A 17774-nucleotide genomic window follows, 5' to 3' on the forward strand; every position below is an offset into this window, starting at 1 on the left:
CCTCTTACACAAGCATTGGAGAAAAGGGGGAGAAATAGTTCTCCTTGCTTCTAAGTTCTCTTTTCCCTAGCTTTCAATAATTTTATTTCTGTGTCATTTCCTTGCAACATCCCACATCAAGCCTCCACAATTTGAAATATATTGTCCTTTGTAATAGGCAAAGTTAAAGACTGACAATGAATTATAATCATGAATAAATATAGCTATAGAATTCTCTCTGCTTAATGACTTGGAACCCTCAATTAAATACTGAAGAGGAAATAAATAAAAAAACCTCTATGTAAGCTTTTGCTTTGCAAGTACAGTGGTTCTATTTGACAGCTGAGGAAAGTGAAATCTAGAATTAAGATGACTTACACAAAATCACAGCAAACTACAAGTGAAAAAACTGAGCTTTGAAACCAGGCTCTCTGAGCATGGATCTAGTGTGTCTGTGATTGATGACAGTGAAGGAAGGACCTACTATTGAAATCATGGTTCTCGTCTTTTAATATCTTTTAGTGTCATCTTTTAACATTTCAGTTTACTCATGTATAAAAAGGGAAAATTGCATTTCATGAACTCTAAATTTTACAACTCCAAATCTATGTATGATCCTGAGAGTTTTCTAAAGTATTGAACTGTCAAATTAGATACATTTTAAAGCATGAATTCTTTGCTTTCTTTCTTCCATAGACTACTTTGGCAATCTGGAAAAACTATGGACCTTTTCTCAGGAGAAAAAATTTAAAAGTATAAAAGAGAATACATGGAATTACAAAGAAAATGAATGCTATTAACATATAGCAATCTAAGTATTCCACAAAAACAAGTTCATGGACCCTAGAGAAATAGATAAGTACAGTAAATGTTTCCTTAAGTTTATTTTTTTCCTATTTCTTTCTATGATAGATTATGTTCTATAATAGACTAATCTGCAATTATGATACACTTAACTCTTTTCATCAATGAAATGACTCAAGGCAATTCCAAAAGACAGTTGATGAAAAATGCTATCCACATGCAGAGGGGGAAAAAAAAAAAAACTATGGAGTTTAATGTATATCACAGCATACTATTTTCACTTTTTTATTGCTTTTTTTCTCAATGATTTGTTCCTTTTATTCTGATTCTTCTTTTACAACATGATCAATATAAAAATTTAATTAATATGATTGTATTTGTATATATGTATAATCTATATCAATTTGTTTGCTTTTTGGGGGAAGGGGGAAGGGAAGGAAGAGGAGAACTCAAAATCTTACAAAAATGAATATTGAAAAAAATCTTTACATGTAAGTAAAAACAATTTAGCATAAAAAATTAGAGAGGTCTCACTTATATTTGAAAATTTCTAGGGTAAACCAGGCACAAGAATAGTAAAGAAATAAACTGGCAAGTCAAAGCTAAATATGTATTGATTAAGTTTTTATTTAAAGGAGTAAAAAATATAGGTATTGAATCTTGAAGAATTATTTAGGGAGTCTCTATTAAACTACTAATGATTAAATTTAACACATTAATTTAACCTTCATTTTGCTTAGTAGAAATAAAAATGATAAATATTATTCTGGCACCTTAGGATGGACTAACAGTGAAGGTTTAAACAATTCTATAGTGAGATTTATTTTGTCTATCATTGGGGCTGAGACATCTTTTTCTGTTTATAATGCTGAAATTATCTGAAATATCTGAATAAACAGTAATTTTGTGATGTTTTCATTTCATCACTTCAATGGTCATGAATTTTCATTACACTAGCCTAAATCAGAATACCTGACTTTGATCATAGAAAAGATCGTTAATTGTATTTTTATTTTATTCCAATCTGTTTTAATCAGTTTGGTATGATTCCATAAAAGTAGTGATTATAAATTCTTTATGTTCAGTCCCAAAAGTATGAACTACAGATTGTAATTTCACTCCACTAACTTAGGAAGATAATGAGAGGACACTCACTCTCATTTTTCTTTGTTATAATGACCAAGGAGAAGTAATTCAATAACAGGAAACTCCCCCAGCCATTTTTTTTTGAACCTTCATTTCTCATTATCCTTCTATTGGCCAATACAGAGATATGGCCATGAACACTTAACCAATAAATGGCTTTATTTTTTGGTCTGTAGCCTGTGTGTCCATTGGTCCATGTAGATGTTTTGGCAGTTTATTAGCCCAGTCCATACATCTGCTCATTGGCTAAGTATCATTGCCTGAAAGGTCAAGATAGGTATGATAAGTTCTGTTCATCAATTCATTTGTGGGATTCTGTACTTTGTGTAGACCTTCAAGAGGGTCAAAATCAAGTTCCATCAACCAATCAGACTCTTCATTTTACTGTGTTGCTTTTGTAGCACCTAGGTATCAAGCACTATAAAACTAGAAACCTAGAGGAAGGAGTTATCTCAGATCATGAAGTAAGTTTGAGATCCACTTCTTTAGAGAAAGCTTTAATAATGTTCTAATGGCTTGGAGCTTTGCCTCATTTCTTACAATTTAAAGTCAATAGTTTTGAACCCCATAACCAGAAGAAGCTGATCTTTCCAATTTTAGTTCATTTTCCCTCACTGATATAGTAGAATTTTCTACTATATGTGTATATTTTTATAGGTGTCTATTTTTCTCCTTGTAAAGAATGAATGTTAACTTAAAGAAACATGCAAAAATTATTGCTCTTAAAAAGTGAACTTCAATGACTCTTAGAGTTCCTCCCTCTATCTTACCCCTTTCCCTCCCAGTTTCCGTATTCCCTTCCACTTAGCTTATTCCTTCCCTTTTCACTTTTCCCTTCTCACTTTCCAATGAGGTGGGAGAAATTTCACCATAGATTGAATGTGTCTAAAATTTTTCTCTTAAAGCCAATTCTGAAGACAGTAAGATACCCACTATATTCATCCCCCTCCATTCTTTCTCTCAGATATAATAGGTTTCCTTTGCCTCTTCATGAGATGTAGTACCCCCACTTTGCCCCTTTTCTGGTACAATGTCCTTTCCACATCAGTTTCTAGAACAAGGTATACATGTATTATTTATACATCTTTATAGCCAAAATATAGTTCCCAAGATTAATCTTTACTTTTTTAGATTTCTCTTGGATTCTATATTTGTAGATCAAACTTTTTGTTAAGTTCTGGCTTTTTCATCAAAAATAGGTGAAATTTGCTTACTTCATTGAATGTCCATCTTCTTCCCAGGAAAAAGATGCTCATTCTCGCTGGGTAAGTTATTTTTGGTTGCATACTAACTTCCTTAGCCTTTCGGAATATCATATTCCAGGCCCTTCGATCTTTTAATGTGGATGCTGCCAGATCCTGGGTGATCCTTATTGTGGCTCCTCGATACTTGAATTGGATTTTTCTAGCTGTTTGCAGTATTTTTTCCTTTGTCTGAGGGTTCTGGCATTTGGCCACTATATTTCTTGGTGTTTTGATTTTAGGATCCCTTTCAGTGGGTGATCGATGAATTTTTTCAATGTCGATTTTACCCTCTGTTTCTATGACTTCTGGGCAATTCTCTTTGATAATTTCCTGGAAGATAGTGTCCAGGCTCTTTTTTTCATCGTGCTTTTCTGGGAGTCCAATGATTCTCAGATTGTCTCTCCTGGATCTGTTTTCCAGGTCTGTTGTTTCCCCAGAAGGTATTTCACATTCTTTTCCATTGTTTGATTTTTTTGGATTTGCTTGACTGATTCTTCTTGTCTCCTCGAGTCATTCAATTCCCATTGTTCAAATCTGATTTTCAATGAAGTATTTTCTTCACTCACTTTTAAAAAATCTTTTTCTAATTGTCCAATTGAGTTTTTAAGTAAGTTGTTTTGTTCTATGGAATTTTTTTCCATTTCACCAATTTTGTTTTTTAGAGAGCTGTTTTCTGTTTCCAGTTCACTAATCCTATTTTTCAAGGATTTTATTTCTTTATCCAGTCTCTCTTTAAATGAGTGGGATGACTTCTCCAGACTCTCTTGCCAAGCCTCCCTCTCCTTTTCCCATTTTTCTTCTAGCTCCCTTGTGAGAGCCTTTTAAATTTCTTCTGTGAGGTTCATCTGTGATGAGGAACAGATGATCTCCTCCTTTGGGGATTCACCTGGAGACTGTCTGTTTTTAGTCTCCTCAGGATTTAGAGTCTGCTCTCTTTTTGTATAGAAGCTGTCAATGTTTAAGGTCCTCTTCAATTTTTTGCTCATTTTGTCAAAGAATCAAAGACAAACTAGCAAAGAAAAAAAGAAAAAAAACCCTAAATGGAGACTGCTTTTTTCGGGGGAGGGGCTGGGTGGTGTTACTGAACTTCCTCTACAGACTGCGGGGGCAGCACCGAGGCACTAGCAGGACTGTGCTGAGCCTGGAGGGGTGGCCAGGTCCCGAGAGACTCCAGCTGTTTGGGGTTGTATTCTTCACTCCCCCCCCCCCCCCTTGTGTTTTTAGCTTCTCTGTTGGGCTGCTGGCTTGCTGCCAGGACAAAGTATCCAAACCTCTAGCAAAGCTCTCCCAGCAGAGACGGCTGCGATCACACCCCACCCCCTCTCCGCTCTGCTAGGCTCTGAGCTGCCTTCCATGCTCTCAGTGACGCTGCCCGCCACCTGCGCCTGATCTAAAATTGTCCCCACCCTCGAGCAAAAACAGACCTTTCCTGAGGAATCTCAAGGATGGCTTCTTTTGGTAACTATTTGTGGGTTTTTTTTTTTTCAGTCGACCATTAATTCAGAGGCATGAAATGAAATGGATAATGAGAGAAAAACGAGGAGGTTACACAGCTATGTGCCTCCTCTCTGCCATCTTAACCGGAAGTCCCAACTTCAATGACTCTTAAAGACTTTATAGCATTTACTGATATATGAAGTTAAATACATCAAGTATTATTCCATTCCATAATTTAATAGATTCATTCTTACTAAAGTATAAAGCAGTAATTTAGAAGAAAAATGTCAATAATTGACAATATGCATGAAGTCAGCCTCATAAATCCTGAGCAAGCAAGCAAACTTATTAGAGACATGTAAACTGGAAGGGTTATTATTCCTTTAGACACAGGGGTAGGGAACCTTTTCTTTCTGCTAAGGATCATTTGGATGTTTATAACATCATTCACAGACTATACAAAATTCTCAACATAGAACTCAAGCAGTGGGAGATTGTTATAACTAACTTTCAGTTCATCATCACCTGCAGTTTCCTTAACAAATGGTTTCAATCACCTTATGTGGCCCATAGGCTGATCATTCCCCACCTCTGCTCTAGAACAACAACATAGTTCTCTTAAATTCGAAAAATCAATGAGAAGAACAATTAAAAGAAAATAATAAATATCTGCTTACTTTGCTACAGAGAATTAATGCTTGTCTTGGACAAGAACCTATTTGTAATATACATACATATACATAAAACATACATATACACATGTTTATGAGGGGAAAAGGAGAGAGAGAGAGAGAAAGTGGGGGAGAAGGAAGGAGAGAGGGAGAGAGGGAGAATTTGTTTTGCTTGACTATACAGAGGCTTTGTGTTTCTTGTTTTTCAATTCCTCAAGAAGGAGAGAGGGCAGGATGGAAAAGAGGTGGGAAGGAGAGAAGGTAGATTTTCATTGATTAAAATATTATATTTCTAACAACAACAATAAAAGCTATGTATTAATCTTAGAAAAATGGACTGTTTATATGTTTAACCTCCAATATGATTTCTTGATGAATTTAAGGATTTGTTAAATTTTATTAATTCAATATCAAATAAAACAAATAATTTCAGAAAGAGGACATATTTAATATTAAACATTTTCAAAGACGTAAAAAATCATAAAATTTAATATATGACCATAAATTTAGTTATTTTTCTTTGTTTCAATCAATTTTCATACCACCATAAGAGACACAAGGCAAAGCAGAGCAAAAAAAAGCAGAGAGTAAGCTCCTATTGTATGCCAGGAACTGTGCTAAGCAATAGGAATGGAAATACAAAGAAAAAAATCCTAGCCTTCAAGGATTCTAAAGGGGAAAGTAACTTGTAAGAAATCACTGAAAAGAGGAAGTTGAGAGAAGCAGGAGAGATCTCCATACAGAAGAATGGAATAGAAGTCCACAGACTCAGAAATAGCCAGGAGAAGAAGGATGGATGGGTGTCCTAACATTCTTTCCAAAGTGACGACCTCAGGAGGAGCTTTGTTGTTGTTGCTGTTGTTGTTGTTGTTCAGCCCTTTCAATCATTTATGTTTAAGTATTGATGACCCTATCTGGAGTTTTCCAGGCAAAGCTACTAGGATGGTTTGCCATTTCCTTCTCCAACTCATTTTTACAAATGAGAAAACTGAGGTAAGCAGGGTTACATGATCTTTGAACTATGCCATTTAATTCTCTATTAGGAGGAGCTCATCAATGATAAGAGGGGACCAGCATGGTGAAAAGATGTTTTAGAGTATAAAAGAAACTGAGGCATAATTTAATCACAAAAAGAAATTAGGGTTCAGGGGTCTGTTAGATGATTTTAAAGATATAGCAAATTTTATGTTCTCAGGCTGCAGAGAAAATTCAGGATGCTTATTAGGTCTCTATAGGCTGTACCTATTGTAGTTTTGCAGGTTCTCTTGTCAGACTGGTGGGTATTCTAAGGTTCATAGACTATTTTCTGCAAATTCCCAAGCATGGTATATGACTAAACCTTGCCTAGAAGGGTAGTTCATACAAATGGAGATTAGTAAACTGGAAGGAAAAAAAAAGATTAAAAATCAATGTAAATAGATAGTTACTAAATAGCATTTTGATATGTTCAAGAGATGTTTGCTTTTGTTAATATATAATTAGAATACAATTGATCTTATCTAATATGGTTCAAATTGGCTACCAAAAAAGCCAAGGATTTTGACTACTTATTCTATTCTTGAGCTATAAAGTTTTTCTTTATACAGCTGCACACACAGTTGGAGCAAAATGGAACATGTCTCTTGAAAGGAAATAATAGAAATCTGAACTCAGGGACAAAGGGAAGAAGAGTTCAAGCACAGAATGTCATGGATAAGAAAAAAAGAGTAATGTGGCTCATATTTTTCCAATCTCCAAGAGATGGTGAATTTTCATATCACCTTCCATTTTAAAGATTCTCAAATAATTCAGAAGAATTTCATTAAGCACTATGCAGACTTGCCTCAAAAAAGACACACAAAAAAGATAACATAGGGAAAATCTAACTCCTTTGACATGTGTCATGTGAATGAATATCTTCATGGAATAGTTGTTTAGGAATTTAGAAGATTTTTACATGGTAAATTCCTTGATTCTCTGTTTGTATCTGAATTGGATTTAGAAGATTATGAGACCTTAAGAGGCTTTATAATAGGGCTAGTGCTAGGCAACATGACAAAGGAGAAACATAGCATCTCATTATTGGAATGTACTTCAAAAGTATTAAATATCTTTTGCCTGGGCAGGATTAACCTTGGTAATTAAACTCTCTTTCTGCTACCCCAGTCATACTGTCTCCCCATGAACATTTCCCAAAGAAGCCCATTCTATTTTTCAACAGTATTGATTATAAGGTTTTCCTTATCTTTTTTCAAAACCTGCTTCTCTCTAATTGCTGCTCTCAGCTCTCAGAGATTCTGCTCTCAGAGGTGAAATAAAACAAATCTAAAAATATAAATTTATGTATCTAATCAATTTGAGAATCTAGTTGATGACATATTTATTAATATGAATTATTTTTCATTTTTTTAAATTGTGGGGTTTTGATATTTTCCATTAATTAAAAATTGGTGGAGGAAACCTGCAAATACCAGTATTTTATGCATCTTCAGGTGAAGTGATTGTCCAATTGAAATATATTGTTATTTTCACTTAATTGTTTTAGTTTGTTTTTAGAAATCTCACATAACAGAAGAAATCTGTAAATGTCAAGACAAGTAAATAAAATAAATGCTTAATACTTATCTATTTGAAATTATTCCTAAATTAAATCCTTTTTACCAAATCCATAACAAGTGATCTAATAGAAGACCTACAGTAATGGGAAACTCATAGTATAATAATGATATCCATTCTACTTTTGGACAGTTATAAATACTAGGGTACACTTTTTCCCCTTTCCCTTTCTTAGGAAATCAAAATCTGTCTTCTTTTTTTTAATTAATTAAGAAATAAAGAAATAAATTTAATTTAATTAAAAATCTTTTTTTTAATTAAAGCTTTTTATTTAGAAAACATATGCGTGTGTAATTTTTCCACAATGACCTTTGCAAAACCTTCTGTTCTAATTTTCCCCTCCTTCCCCCAATTCCCTCCCTTAGATGGCAAGTAGTCCAATACATTAAATATGTTAAACTATATGTTAAATACAATATATGTATATATATATATATTTATACAATTATCTTGCTGCACTAGAAAAATCAGATCAAGAAAAGGAAAAAAAAAGCTGTGAAAGAAAACAACAACAGAAAGAGAGAGAAGGCTATGTTGTGGTCCACATTCAGTTCCCACGTTCCTCTCTCTGGGTGTAGATGGCTCTCTTTATCACTGGACAAGTAGAAGAGCTTTGAATCATCTCATTGTTGAAGAGAGCCATGCCCATCAGAATTGATCATCATATAGTATTGTTGTTGAAATGTATAATGATTTCCTGGTTCTGCTCATTTCACTTAGCATCAGTTCATGTAAGCCTCTCCAAGCCTCTCTGAAATCATCCTGCTGGTTGTTTCTTACAGAACAATAATATTCCATAACATTTATAAACCATAATTTATTCAGCCATTCTCCAATTGATAGATATCCATTCAGGTTCCAGTTTCTGGCCCCTACAGAAAAGGGCTGCCACAAACATTTTTGCACATGTAGTTATTAATCAACTCCTTAAGAAAAAAATTCCCAGGATGGATTTACATGTGAATTCTACCAAACATTTAAAGAACAATTAACTCCAACACTATATAAACTATTTGAAAAAATATGTAATCTACAACTCTTGACTCTTAAATATGACTGGGCATGGAAAAGTCAACTAATGTTGAAGTCTGGATTTGAACAAAAATCTACTGATTTCAGATTGCTATTTCCCTCCTCCCCATTACAAATGACTGCTTCCATTTTTTCAATGTCTTACTTTCAAATGTCAAAGTTTGATGTGCAGAATTGAACTTATCATTCCAAATATGATCTGATGAGGGTATAATATAATGTGACTATTAAATACTCTATTGAAGTTAATGCTGCCTTAATTCCTTTTCCAATGCCTTCCTTCTTGGTCCGCAATTCCTAAAGTAACTATGCTGAATGTCATTCCTAAAGTATGAAACCTTATGCTAACTATCTTGTACTACAATAAGTGTTTGTTGATAAAAACTGAAAATATTCCCTCCTTTCATTCCATATCACAAGATATGACACTGGGATGAGTGAGCTCAGACTTAGTGAGGCTGTGGTCCTTGGAAGAGGCTGAAAAAAAGTAGCTTTGGGAGCTTTAAGCCCAAAGCCAGTAAGGGGGTTAGAAAGAGATTAAAGGGCATCTTTTGCTGGATCTGGGAGCATCTGCACTAAGGCAACTCTGTTGATCATAAGAAGTCTTAGTTTGCAGTTACAAAATGAAAAGGAATGCTTGGGATTGATCACAAGGGAGTAGAAGTCCTAGTCCTAGTTCCAGGACCAAGAGATTGTAGGACTCATGCCTTCGGGGAAAGGGACCTTTCCTGTTAAAGATCATAGCATAGACTAGGAGAGCACTAACCATACCCCTCCTAGTATAACACGATCATGGAAGCACTAAAAATTTACAGATCCTCTAAAACTAGCTCTGACAACAATAGCACTAACACACACACACACACACACACACACACACACACGCACACAAATCTGACGCTTGTCACAGGGCCTCCCTAACCCTGTTGAACAGAACCCATCTTTAACAAGTTCAAAGTAAGATGTAGACTGGGAAAACAAACAAACAACAACAATGAGAATTTGATCATAAAAAACAAGATGTGAGGGAGAAAAAGAAACTGGAACTCAAAATTTAAAAAGAAATTAATGTTAAAAATAAATAATAAAAAAGAAGAAAGGGGAGAGGGTAAAAAACTACTAAGGAAGTAGTGTTTGTGACTTACCCAGGGTCTCGGAGTTGGTAAGCATCTGAGGGTATATTTGAACTCAGATTATTGGTACCAGGAGGTCTTGCATTCTACTCATTGGAGTGTCTTGTTGCTAGATTCTGTGGGACATCAGTGACTTTTCATCTTTCATTTACAGGCTATGCTAGTAAGGTACAAATAACTACTGGATTGATTTTTTTTTGATATTATCATTTTGAATATATCTTCAACAGAATTTTTTCTTAAATCAACTCCAAAAATATAGCTAAGCCAAAATGATACAATGATCATATGTATTGTCCTATGAAGTGTGCTATACCTGTAATCTACCATTTTCTACTAAGAATGCCATTATTATTTTCAGTATACACATGCAGTAAAGAGATTTTTTTTGCTTTGTTAGCATTATATTTAAGAGTAAGAAAATGGGGAAAAATTCGTGGAGAAAATTAAAGAGAAAAATGTTAGATTTAAGCAATTATTTAGTTTTATGAGCTTATTTTATCCTTGAAAATAAAGTGTGAGAGAGAGAAGGAAATGAATGAATAATTCTGATATTTTCAAAAATTCAAATAGAAATGTAATTCTGCAGAGCATATCTTGAAAAAATCTGACCTTGAGAAATTTTGTTTTGTATAGTGTTTTATAGTTTGGATATATGCTTAGCTTGGAAATACAGGTATTAAATTAGAAAATGCTTTATGTGGCATTTCTCTTCTCAGCTTGCCCAGGAAAAGCAAAATAACAGACTTGCTTTCTGTATTAATTAAACTTTTCCACAACTTTGCATATAATGTCTTTTATTTAATCTGGAGATATTTCATGGTCCTAAAGCCCCACTGTGAATTTTTTCTTAAGGATAGATACATCAGCAATCATCTAAGAAATGGGGGGAATAGTGTTTTGCTTTAATTTAAAATGTCTCTTTTCTTGGGATTTGTTTAATTTTTTTTTAATTTTTAAATTCAGAGACTGCAAACTAAAGATACATTAATCATATGCTACTTTGGACTTGTTTTTATGACCAGTGAAGCCTACTAGAGCACAAAGAATGGGTGGAGTTAATTAACATGCATTTTTCTATAATTCATGGTGAAGACAAACCACTTAATTTCTCAGAACCTCAATTTCTTCATTTATTTTGTGGAGGGAATATATTTCATTGTTTATGTAACCTCTTCCTGAACTATTACTCTGTAAAATAAGACTCATAGAAATCTCATCACATAGCAAGAATTTGCATTGGGACTAATTGCCAGAAGACTGTCCAATACATGCAAGAACATAAGAGTGCAGAATTGAAATGGGTCTCTTTTCATTAGGAGAAACTACACTCACAGATCTGTAGCAACAAGCCTTAAGGAATATTCCAAATGGAAGGTACTTAACTAAATGCCCAGATTTTAAAAACTCAGTTACCCCTTTAATAACAGGAGCTAGTCAGGGAAGAGTAATGTTGTGATCTTATTCAACTATCGTTTGGTTGCATAATTTGCTTTTCCCCATCCAGACCTCCAGAAGCACATATATTTATTAACTTTTTCCTTTAATGAATCTATGATCTCATCAGGGTATGTAGGCTTTCTTCATGATTCAGTTCACTATTGAGACAAGCCTATGCATCCTATGAAATTCTTGTGCACATCTTTAGAAATCTTTGTTCTATCCAATGAGCCAAAGAGCTATTAATCTCTGGCTATTTTACTATTTCATGGATACTAATGTTGCCTTTGGTCCATCCATTTGTTGTTCTTCACTCTCATTACATGTCAAGTCCACTATTTCCCTACTACTTCTTTCTACCCCCTGTTATGTTACTGAATAATGACGTGTTTGAGAATAGTAATATCTTTTAAATCATCTTGATTTATTTTAACTTTTATATTAACTTCATTTTATAATATATTCTGTTTTTCTTCCCTCTCAAAATATAATATATCTTTGAAGTTTAAAATTTATCATACTATGAACCATAAATAATGGGAAGTAAACAATGTCATCCCATTCTTATAATAATGATGAAAAAATAAAAACAAAGTAAATGCATAAAGTAAAAACAAAAACAAATAAAAAAAAATCCCATGAAATTCACCAAGCAAGCAACATAAAAAACTGATGCTACTTCACTTATAATTATCTTTGGTAAAATCATGCTACTTAGTTATTCTACTGCCTCTAACCATACCAATTTCCATTGTACTTTGGATTACTTAGAGTATTCTTTTTGAGATGATAGGATGCCACAATCCAAAGTATTAGGGAACATAAATGGGGAAAAAAAGATAGACTTTTGTTAGCAGAAAACATTGAAAATTTCATGTAGTTTTCCAAACTCAATGTCATCTTCTCTTCTCCTATTTAGTGTTGAGTCCAGTGAATAGCTTCTGTTTAAAAGGTAGGTATTTGTTCAACTTCATTTTCTGAAATTACATTATGCAAATCCTCTTTTCCTTTTTCAGTTCATCTGAGAAACTGGTAACAACTCACAACTACATTAGAAAAAAAAACAGAAATTGTTAATTCAAAGAATAAAGAATAAAAATATTTAAGTGCTGAAAAATAGTCTTAAAGAATTGCCCATCCAATTTCATGCTATAGATTGGCTAATTAGAATTTTTCATTGACTTAGTTTTTCCATTTTGGACAATTACAATAATCTTTTTTGGTGACTATAATTCTCACTGAGAAAATTACCTAGTGGTTTGGAAAATGATAATTGTAGCATAAAATGTCTTTAGTTTAAGAGAACATATAAAAATGATCTATTAATAAAGAATGCCTATTTGATTAGAAATTGTGCAAGACATTCCTCAAGGCCATGGCCAGACATCTTTGATTTGTATATATCTTTCTACTGAATTTTTGCTTAAGGATGATGCTTAGTTGATTATTGAAAACAATTATAAATATAGATAATCTTATTAATTTACTTCTAAATGAAAGCACAAGCATAATAATACTATTCTCCTTCCAAAAATAAGTGTTTTAAAAAGAAGAGACCTGAACAGCTCTTTGAGAACAGAAACTTTTATGTTAGTCATTGTACTCTCAGCTCCTAGCATAGTGTCCATTATATATATTATATATTATTATATATTATATAACACATAGTAGGCACTTGATAAATATTTTAATATACACCCCTCAGAGTAGTTGTGGATGATTTCACTACTAAGAATAATAAAGTCATTCATTGCTGGTCATTTCGGAACATTGTCATGACTTTATACATAGTACCTTTCTCTTTGCTTGAGTTCACAGAGAACTTTCTGAGATTTTTTTCTTCTCAAGAGCATCCTGTTCATCATTTCTCATAAAACAATATCATCCCATGACAATGCAAAACACTATTTGTACACAATGAAATTGCATCATAAAACGCACGTTTAATACAAATATTATTGAATTATTTCCCAATTGATGGGCTTCCTCTCAATTTTCATTATTTTGCCCTGAGAAGAGAACAGAATGTATATGGGAGAAAGCTAGCAAATTATTTTTCAAGCACCTATTGTGTGTAAGGCACTTTGCTAAGTGTTTGTTGTTTTTTAAATAATAACTTTTATTTTCAAAATATATGCAAAGATAGTAATGTTAAGTGGACAAGTGCTAGTTTTAGCCTTGTTTTAGAAAGTGCAATTTGGTTGTAATCCAATATATGTTATACATAGTAAAATATAATTGTTAAATCCAATATAGGCATATACATTTATACAATTATCTTGCTGCACAAGAAAAATCAGATCAAAAAGTAAAAAAAAAAAAGAGAAATAAAATAAAATTCAAGTAAACCACAACAAAAAGAGTAAAAATGCTCTGTTGTGATTCACTCTCATTTCCCACAATCCTCTCTCTGGGTGTAGATGGCTCTCTCCATCACAGTTCTATTGGAACTGGCCTGAATCATCTCATTGTTGAAAAGAACCACGTGCATCAGAATTAATTTTCTTTTTTTGTTATTATAACTTCTTATTGACAAAACATATGCATAGGTAATTTTTCAACATTGATCCTTGCAAAAACTTCCATCAGAATTAACTCTCATATAATCTTGTTGTTGCCATGTACAGAACCTCTTGGTTCTGCTCATTCACTCAGTACCAGTTCATGTAAGTCTCTCCAGCTCTCTCTAAAATTATCCTTCTGATCATTTCTTATACAGAAATAATATTTCATAACATTTACATACCATAACTTAACCAACCATTCTCTAACTGATGGACATCCACTCAGTTTCCAGTTTCTTGTCACTACAAAAAGGGTTGCCAGAACCAATTTTGCACATGTGAGTCTCTTTCCCTCCTTTGACATCTCTTTGGTATCAAAGGGTATGCAGTTTGATAACCTTTTGAATATAGTTCTAAATTGCTTCCCAGAATGGTTGGATCAATTCACAATTCCACCATTAATGAATTTGTGACCCAGTTTTCCCACATTCCCTCCAGTATTCATCATATTTTCCTATCGCCTTAGCCAATCTAAGTTCTATCAATCTAAGAGGTGTGTAGTGGTATCTTAGAGTAGTCTAATTTGCATTTCTCTGATAAATAATGATTTAGAGAACCTTTTCATATGACTAGAAATTATTTCAATTTCTTCATCTGAAAATTGTGTGTTCATATCCTTTGATCATTTATCAGTTGGAGAATGACTTGAATTTTTATGAATTTGAGTCAATTTTTCAATATATATGTGAGGCCTGTATCAGAACCCTTGAATATAAAAATGTTCTCTGAGTTTCTTGCTTTTGTTGTCTGCATTACTTAATATAATCAAAATTATCTACTTTGTGTTCATTAATGATCTCCAGTTCTTCTTTGATAACAAATTCCTTCATTTTCCACTGATCTGAGAGTAAACTATTTTATGTTTTTCTAATTTGATTATAATGTCATTCTTTTAAATCATAAACCCATTTCGACCTTAAAAATATATATGGCATATGGTGTTAGGTATGGGTCAGTGCCTAGTTTCTTCCATCCTAGCTTCCAATTTTCCCAGCATTTTTTGTCAAACAGTGAATTTTTATCCCCAAAGCTGGGGTCTTTGGGTTTGTCAAACACTAGAATACTATAGTCATTGACTATTTTGCCCTGTGAACCTAACCTATTTCATTAATTGACTACTTTATTTCTTAGCTAGTACCAAATGGTTTTGATGATTGCTGCTTTATAATATAATTTTACTATCACAGTTATACCACCTTCATTTGCATTTTTTTCTATTAATTCCCTTGAAATTATTGACCTTTTGTTCTTCCAGATGAACTATATTACTTTTTCTAGATCTGTAAATTAATTTCTCAGGCGTTTGATTGGTATGATACTCAAGGAGTAGATAAATTTAGGTAGTATTGTTACTTTTTTATAATCGCTTGGCCTACCCATCAGCACTTAATACTTTTCTACTTGGTTGGATCCAACTTTATTTGCGTGGAAAGTGTTTTCTAGTTGTGTTCATATAATTCAGTAGACTCCCAAATATTTTATGCTAACAACAGTTGTTTTAAATAGCATTTCTCTTTGTATCTCTTGTTGATGATTTAAGTGGATTTATTTTGTATCCTGCAACTTTGCTAAAGTTGTGAATTATTTCTAGTAGTTTTTTAAAATTGATTCTCTAGATTCTCTAAGTATACCATCATATTATCTGCAAAGAGTGATAATTTGGTTTCCTCATTAATTACTGTAATTCTTTTAAACTCTTTTTCTTCTCTTATTGCTAAAGCTAATATTTCTAATATAATATTGAATATAAATGGTGATAGTGGGCAGCCCTTTTTCACCCCTGATCTTAATGAGAATGGTTCTAGTTTGTCCCCATTACATATGATGCTTGCTAATGGTTTTAAATAGGTGGTACTAATCATTTTAAGAAAAGTTCCATTTATTCCTATACTCTCTAATGTTTTTAATAAGAATGGATGTTGAATTTTATGAAATGCTTTTTCTGCATCTATTGAGATAATCATATGATTTTTGTTAGTTTGGTTACTGATATTGCCAACTATGCTAATAGTTTTCCTAATCTTGAACCAGCATGCCTGTGTAAATTGTACTTGGTCATGGTGTTTTATCCTGGGAATGACTTTCTGTATTCTCTTTACTTACTTTTACTTTACAAAAATCTTAAGATTTTTGCATCGATATCCATTGGGGAATCTGGTCTATAATTTTCTTTCTCTGCTCTCATCCTACCTGGTTTAGGTATCAACATCCTAACTGTGTCATAAAAGGAATTTGGTGCTCTCCTACTTTACCTGTTAATAGTTTTCATAGTATTGAAATTAATTGTTCTTTAAATGTTTGGTAGAATTCTCATGTAAATTTATTTGGCCCTGGAGATATTTCTTAGGGAGCTGATTAATAGCTTGTTTTATTTCCTTTTCTACAAAATTATTTTCACGACATTAAAAACAAGTACAGCAGAATCTTGATTATGAGAAGGCTAATTTTAGATGGCTCATAAGTAAATGAAAGGCCCAATAAAAATTTTGGAATAACAAATTACATGTTTTATTCAGAAATGAACCTTTGTAAGAAGAACACAGAAATGAAGTCATTGCTACATAGCTACATCAAAACAGATTATTCTTACCATACAACAAATAGAAGACATCTTGTACCCTGAAGGAAAAGATTTGTAATTTTGAAAGCTGTTTACAACTGTTATTACAAGCAAGACCTCTTCACAACCCAAGTCAAATCAACAAGCAAATCAACATTTATTTTGTGCTAGATACTGTGAAAATAAATGGGAAAACAAGAAAGTAAAAATACAACAGGCAATAAACGTTTATTAAGTTCCTACTATGTGCTGAGCACTGTGTGAATTACTAAGAATATAGCAAAATAATGTCTCTTGTTTTAAGGGGCATTCTGTCTAATTGAAGGGACAACAAACAGCAAAGCATAAGTAATATATGTGGCCTAATAAATTAGAGATATTCGAACATGGAAGGCACCACAATTAAAAAAGACTGGGAGAAACTTTTTGAAGAAAATCCAATTTTAACTGACATTTAAAGAAATTAGGGAAGTCAGGAAACAAAGATGAGGGAAGAGAGAGTTCTAAACATAGAAGAGAACTAGTGAAAATTTCCAGAATCAGAAAATTGAACGTTTTATGTGAGGAATAGCAAAGTAGCATTGAAAGTAGAGCAAAACAAGCTATTGTTTCTGTGGATGTCTGGGACAACTGATGTCTCTCAGCATTTCAGAGCAAACCTGGGATGTGGGCAATTAGCCTCTCTCTGCCTAAACAACACATTTAGATAAATTACATACCAGGTTTTTATTATGTAGAGAAAAGAAACTTGGAATAAAGGAGACAAAATCATATCTCGATTGTGTTTCTAATTGATTGTGTGATATTGCTTAACCTCTCAATGTAGCTTCATTCTGTAAAATGTTGCTTGATAAGATGATGGTAAAACCCTTCCAAACCTAAAATTCTTATTTTGTGATATCTTGTACCTAGAAGCATAGCTTTATAGCAAGAAGACCTAATAAAAATTGTTGTTCTCTAACACAGGAATTATCCATTGTCCCTGAGCAGCATTGAATAAATAACACATGACTCTAAAAGCAGAAATTCCATAAATGTCCATTTAAGGGGTGTTTGTTAAACAAAACACTGATATTATATCACAACTTCAAAAACCTGGAACCATTTCATTACAATTCCAGACTTCATCCAAAAACATGGAAACTAGAAACTGAAAGTTGGTGCCATCT

The sequence above is a fragment of the Antechinus flavipes genome, chromosome 4, assembly GCF_016432865.1.
Source record: "Antechinus flavipes isolate AdamAnt ecotype Samford, QLD, Australia chromosome 4, AdamAnt_v2, whole genome shotgun sequence".
In the NCBI taxonomy this organism is placed as follows: Eukaryota; Metazoa; Chordata; class Mammalia; order Dasyuromorphia; family Dasyuridae; genus Antechinus; species Antechinus flavipes.